Here is a 7815-nt window from a genome sequence, read left to right as displayed (position 1 = left end):
AAGTACAAAAGGAGTGGTTATGAAGGAACCAGAGAAGTACAAAAAAATTAGTTGGAAAATTATTATATTTGAACTTTACAAGACCAAATATAAGCCATGTTGTTCAATAATTAAGCTAGATCTTGCATTAACCAACAAATACACATTGGAAAGCTACATTGTAGGTGCTAAAATGCTTGAAAGGAACTCATTCTAAGGGGTTCTTTTTTATAAAAAAAAAAAACTTTAGACATAACTATTTCAGCCTATAGTGACTCTGTGTGGACTTCATACAAAGATACTAAAAGGTCACTAATAGGATATTCCATATTTCTTGGGTCTTCTTTAATTTCATGGAAGACTAAGAAACACAAGATATTGTCTAGATCATTATGTGAAACAAAATACAAGAGCTTAGCAATAATAGTTTGTGAGCTATTGTGGATCAGCTACATCCTTAGGGATAAAGATCAAGATAAATATTCATGTGACATTATGGTGTAATAATAAGGAAACAATCCATATTACAGAAAAGGGAAAATATCATAAAAGCCACAACATTTCATGAGTAATTGAAAAAAACTCTATTATTATTTTTTTTGTTGGCGCTGGCCATAAATGTTAGGCTTTAGGTCATTTTTGGTCACTTAACTTTTGGTTTCGAGCTCATTTGGTCAGTTAACTCTTTTTAAGTTTTGAAAGGTCATCAAACTTTTGGCTTTGTTCTCATTTAGTCACTTAACTTTTGGTTTGGTCACATTTAGTCACCTAACTTTTAAAATTGTGCTCATTTGGTCACTAATTTTTTTTTTCAAAAGTTTAGTGATTAAATGAGCACAATTTTAAAAGTTAGGTGACTAAATGAGCACAAATCTAAAAGTTAAGTGACCAAACCAAAAGTTAAGTGACTAAATGAGCACAAAGTCAAAAGTTTGATGACCTTTTAAAACTTAAAAAGATTTAAGTGACCAAATGAGCACAAAACCAAAAGTTAAGTGACAAAAAATGACCTAAACCCTAAATTTTATGCAGAGTTATTACACTAAACCACTTAACGAGTCTCATGGATAACCCTGTTATCTTTTTTTGCCAAATCAGTCCTAAAATGGGGGTTAAAGTTCAAATTTGGTCCCTATAGTTTGCAAAAAAATTATACATGTCTAAAACTCGGTTTTGTGTTTTTTAACTTCTTTATTTTTGTAACACCAGCGAAATTAGGGTCACAATTTAACTTCTATAAAACCATAATTGGGATATACCAAGTGGTAGATACCGTAACAAGGTTTTCGGAACTATAGAGAACACTAAAATCCGAGTTATAACGAAGAAGTTATGACCAATCAAAGATCCACGACAAAACTGACAAAACGTAGTTTAGTGTAAAAAGTGAGTTTAAGATAGACTACTTTTTAGCCTTAATTATCTTAATAAAACTTGTAGATTATGTCTCCACCTTCGCATGGATATAAAGAACGTCGAAAACAGAGCTCGTATGCAAAAGTTATGGCCTTCCGAAGATACAGTTGTCTAAGAGCAGGACGCGTGTCAGAAACCCTAATTTAACTGAACTCACGACTTGAGCATCATTTCTCACGACGTGAGGAGTCAAATCACCACATTTCAGGCCTAGAATGCAGAAGTCAGGTCTACATATAAGACTCATGACGTGAGCCTTAAAACTCACGACGTGAACAGTCTGAATGACCCTTCCAGAGCAAGTTGATGAGTGACGCATGCCATGAGCGAAGCGGGACCAAACTCACGACGTGAGTTATGAAAACTCACGACGTGAGAGTCGAAATCTTGCCTATAAATAAAAATCGAAGCCTTCCGAGTTTGGTTACTCATTCCTATCCTCTCTCCTACTTCTACTCTCTGTTAAGCCCCTCTTAACCACCCCGAAGCCCCGGTGACACTCCTGGAACACGACACAAGGCCCGATGCCCTAAAGTTCCTGAGACACTACTTCTCTCCAGTCAAAGTACTGCCTGCGTGAAGCCCCTGGTTTTATACTCAAGCTCTGAAGGAAGTTCTATACTCCCGAAAATCCCGAGAATCCCGAGATTTCGGCTTTCTCCTGTCGAAGTTCTGCTCGATTATCGACTTTTCATCTTTGAACCTCCACTTCAATCAAGTGAGTTCATACCCCTACAAACACACTTTAAATACGTTTTTAACTGCTTTTAAATACTTTTAAGGGGAATACAAGTAAACATACGGTCAAAATTGTGTGAAAAACATCAATCTTTTGCTATACTTTTCATTATATAACCAATCATATGTGATTTATAACTATCATACGAAAACATTAGCATGCAAAACATCTCACGATACCATTTCCCTTGTGGAATAAAACATGTTTATATAAATATATATAACAAACTATGTTTCAATTATATGTTCATATAACATATCATAAACACGGAACCATTTCATCACAACATTGTTCGTCTCAAAATACGTGACTTAGTTGAGAATATGTGAGTTCATACCCCCTTTTATACACCTTCAAATACTTTATAATGTACTTTTAATACATTTCGAGGGAGAATACAAGTAAACACCCGGTTAACCGCGAGTGAAAACGTGAAAACTCTTGTTATATCTTGCATGCACTAGATTTATACAAAATGCATAGTATCCAGGGTAGCCATCCTTGTTAAACCATTTTATGCATTCAAAGAACTTATGATTTATGCTTTGTCAAACATTGTGAAAGAGGATAAACATTTCATACAAAACTATCACTTTAATACAGACTTAGTTGAGAATCCGTGAGACGATTACATCTTCAATGCTACCTTTTTGTTAAAAGGTGCTACCTAAAGTCTTGTCTATTATAACCAGAGTCTCCCGTTTGGAGAGCGTGTCAAATGTGTATAGATATATACGGGAAGTCATGATCCCGCGCCCTGACTGTTAGCTACAGTTCTTTAGGTGACAGTTTGTCATAAACGTTTCGACGCCTGAAGACCGTCGCCACAGGCATATTATGTTTAGTATGGTTATAAAACTCATCGGATAGACAATTATTATGGTATTCTGATTTTATGATTGAGTAGTTATTAAAACTATTCTTCATCTAACAAGTGTGATCTTCTTATAGCTTTATTATATAAAACTATGCCTCAACCTTTTAAGCATGTCAGTTGCTTGCGATTTTCGGTCTTGGACATTAAAGACTGCCTGTTACTTTAGGAAAATAAGGGATTTTCCTGTATCTAAAACAATCAACTAATAGGAAAATAAGGGATTTTCCTGGTGCAACTATTTACAATTCACAACACAAACATTCATATGCATTTCATACTTTTATAAGAAAATAAGGGATTTTCTTGGAAAACGCACGAACTTTGGAATGACATACATTTTCTCAAAACCGCTTATGAACTCACCAACTTAATTGTTGACACTTTTTCTTTGAAATAACTTGTATTCTCAGGGAACCGCTAAGCAGGTTTGGAAATCATCTTTTGGGGATTAACGTTCTGGCGTTAATGACTTCTTTTGAAACATGTTATTGTATTTATATTTTGAACATGTAACAACTAAGATTATGTAAACACTTTTAAATATTTATATATTTGGTGGTGTTTACTTTCCTTACTATGCAATTGTTATGATACTGAATATGACGTCCTCCGTCCCCAAACGTTTCCGCTGTTCTAGTTTATGGGTGTGACAAGTTTCATTTATTTTTTATTTTTTAGTCAAAACTAAACTTGCTTTTATTATTATTATTATTATTATTATTATTATTATTATTTTTTGTTTTTTTCGTCAATTTGACAACTTCTTTTGATATTTTTCAAAAAAGTGTAAAGTGTATGAATATTTTTTTTTAAATATTTTTCGTATTTTTTTTGTGTTTTTGTATTTTTGTATTTTTGTTACGTTTTATTTTTCTTCAATTTGATGATTTCTTTTGATTTTTTTCTCAAAATGTGTAAAGTGTATGGATATATTAGAGTATATTACAATTTTGGTGTTTGATTTTGTTTTGGTTTTCTATTTTTTTTTTTAATTTGGGTAATTTATGGTTTTTTTAATTTATTTTTATTTTGATTCAGTTTGTGATATTTACGACTTATAATTATTAAAACAGGAAATAATTAAAAAACGAAAATAACATAAAAAAATACGAAAAATAAAAGAAAATAAAAAAACGAAAAAAATATAAAACCAAGTTTAGTTTTGACTAAAAAATAAAAAATAAATGAAAATAAAGAAGATAAAAAATAACATAAAAATGAGTTTTGGATATGTGTTATAAATTTTTGCAAACCATAGGGAACAAATTTGAACTTCAAACCTAATTTTGGAACTGGTTTTGCAAAAAAGATTACAAACTTAACCATTAAACTTGTTAAGTGGGCTACAGTTATAACTCTGCGTAAAATTTGTGGCCAGAGCCAATAAAAAAATAATATGGCTTTTTCCAATTAGGTGTGAAAATGTTATGGTTGTTATGGTATTTGCCATATAGAAAATCATGTCTTTCATGAAAGGACTAAACATCTTGGTATTGATTGTCATTTGGTCCGTGATCAATATAAGATGGGATTTGCTAGACCAAACCACATTTCAATAAAGGAGCAGGCTATTGATATTTTTTCAAAGGCATTATGTCAACCACAATTTTAGAATTTATTGTTCAAGTTAAACCTTGGAGGCATTCACAAAGGTTTAACTTGAGGGGGGAATATAACTTGAGGGGGTAATATTAAGACTCAGATCATTTAACAAGTTTCAATTCAGCTTAGTTTGTTACACCATAGTTAGTTTAACCAATGTAGAGTTAGTTTAACTATAGTTGTTAGAAGTTAGTTAGGTCTCGTTTGATAGTTGTTGTCTAGGAAAGTGTTGTATGGTAATGTGTTGCCTGGGAAAGTTTTTTGATTGGGAAAAACCATGTTGTTTGATTGTATATTTGACTGACTGTGCTGAATGATGAAAAATGACCATAGTACCCTAATGTTATATACTGTGATGGATGAAATTGTTGAATAATTATAAGAATTCAAATTGTCATATAAAATCAAAATTACACAATAATCATTTAAAAATCCAAATACAAAATGTCATACAAAGTAATTAAACTTCAATCAATTAAAATCTAAATAGAATGTGGATTAGGTTGTTTGTAGTTTATTGTTTTTCAAGTTGATGTTACATTGTTATTCTTTCTAGCAATTTTAGTTTTTTTTTTTTTATATAACCCAACGTGTAATTCTTGACCCGATTTATGTCTGATAGTGGTGGGATGAATGAGATTTTTTTTTAATAAATTAGGATGGTAGTTGTGTTTTAAAAAAAAAAATTAATCCAATAAAAATGAATTTAAAAAATTAACTAAAAGAAATTAATAATCCAGTAAAATAATATTTATTACTCTATAAATATTATATATTATAAATAATATTTATTAATATATAATAATCCAATAAAAAAGAATTAATCCATAAAAAGGAAATTTAAAAAAATTATTTAAAATAAATTAATAATCCAATAAAATAATATTTATTAATACATAAATATTATATATTAAAAATAATATTTCTTAATATATAATAATCCATTAAAAAGTAATAATCTAATAAAAAATAATTTTTAAAAAGTTATTTACAAAAAATTAATAATCCAAGAAAGAAAGAAAGATGGGAGGTTTGGGCACAATAGTCTTTCCAGCCCATTGAACCAGAAAAATATGGTTTTGGTGTTTTTCTGGTAAAGACATATCTTACCGAGAAACATATCTTACCGAAAAAGACATTTTTTTGCGCAAATCAAACAGTCTTTCAAGTCCATTCGATCAAAAAGATCTGTTTGAATCTGAAAATATTTCTATCAAACGAGGTCTTAGAGTTAACATGCTTAGCTTTTAAACCCAGTATATATTATGTGTAATTCTTTATTCAACCAATAACATTACACATCAACATGAATATGATGTGTTGAAATGGGATTCAAAATGCTTTACTATACACTAAAGATATAAGGGAAAATACCGTAAATAGTCAAAAAATGGGGGGTATTTTCAAACAATAGACATAAAAATGAACTTTTCCGAATATAGATATGCATTCCATGGAGGTAGCTCCGCAGAGCTCTGCGGAATCTACTGTAGCTCCGCGGGATGGCAAAATCATAAATAAATCAATGTATTAAAAAAAAACACTAAAGATCCATTCCTCGGAGCTACCTCCATGGAATGAGTTCATTCCTCGAAGGTAGGTCCGCGGAATGGATCTTTAGGTTTTTTTTTTTTTTTTCACATCGATTCTTCTTGGTTTATTGATCATTTCCCAAACTAATTATTTTTAAGAGAAGATTATCATACTGTTATAATCTTTACTTGAAAATAATTAGTTGAGGAATTAATATAAACCCCGAAGAATTGATGTGAAAAAAAAAAAAAAAAAAAAAAAACTCAAGATCCATTCCGCGGAGGGTCCTCCTCCGCAGATAGCTGGAAAAATCAAATTTTATGACTAAATTTAATAATTCACGCCCATTTTTTGTCTATTTGTGGTATTTTCCCAAGATATAATCTAATACTCTTACTTTTAGTTTCACTGAAGGAACTTGGCTGTTTTGGGATAAGCACAGGAAGATCATGATCACAGTGAATGAAGAGTACGCTATTAGAATATTGGCATGAATCTCTATCATGCATAAATACCATAATGTCTTCAAACTTAAGAACGACTTATGGAGAAAAATTATGTATGTATTTGAGTAATACACATCTAGATCAGCTTCACCAGAAAATCAAGCCTTAAAGAGTGTCTAGCTAGGACTTTTAAGTTTACTTTGCATTTGCTGATTACTTACACACACCGCATAAAAAATAATAATAAGCATGTTTGCAATGAGTTCAGTAATACCAAAAGAATATTACACACGATAAATGCTTTCTCATGATGCTTCGATCCATTCTATGTGTGATCACCTTGTTTATCAAAGGTTCTACAACCATACGAACTGAAGGGAAAAACGAGTACACTGCAAAACTAACTACATTCATTTGGCAAAAAAAAATTAACTCGAATGAATCTTTGAGTATACAAACAACAAAAGTATTCTAAATGCAAAGAAATCAAGCACACAAAAAAGACGTTCAACTCTTTCATAGAAAAAGCTCTCAAGATGAGAGTTAAAACCACTGGACCCTTAAACTACTTCATTTCCACTACTACAATACCATTGATCCTTTTCAAATAAATAATCAATGATGTATGGAATCAAATTAAGTTAAACAAAGACGAAAATTTTATCACCAAATGACCAAATAAAAGTTTATGTATTCAACATTTGTTTCTTTGCCACTCTCACGTGAATAAACTAATCTACAACCAAATAAAGCCACCGAATACAACATGATATACATCTTCTACCAGGCTCTTTATTTATCTCCAATCCATCAGGTACAATAATAGTTTCTGCAGAAACAATCATCATAATATTTGACACTATTGTTTTAAGAAAACAGTTGTCACTGAAATAGCCTTTTAATTAGCATAGGTAGAGATCCATCTTGGTGGTATAGATTCCGTAAATGTTTTACTATTAATGAGAGCCGATGGTTTGCAAAATCCGATAAATACAAAAAATAAACTTATGAATTGCAAACTATATACTGAATGAAAGGAAATTAACAATTTCATGGCTAGCAAACCCCATTATATTCAAGAAAAAAACAACCCATTACTTGTAAACTCCTTATCATTACACCAATATTGAAGACAAACAAGCAACAACTAACGTACATGGTAAAACTAATTCTTAAAAAACTATATTCATCCGGGCTTAGAAACTAAATTAAATGCAAGAACA

This window comes from Lactuca serriola, chromosome 1 (assembly GCF_051521515.1).
Source record: "Lactuca serriola cultivar US96UC23 chromosome 1, Lser_US96UC23_V15, whole genome shotgun sequence".
Classification (NCBI taxonomy): domain Eukaryota; kingdom Viridiplantae; phylum Streptophyta; class Magnoliopsida; order Asterales; family Asteraceae; genus Lactuca; species Lactuca serriola.
The sequence above is the reverse complement of the archived record's forward strand: the minus strand, read 5'-3'. Positions refer to the sequence as shown.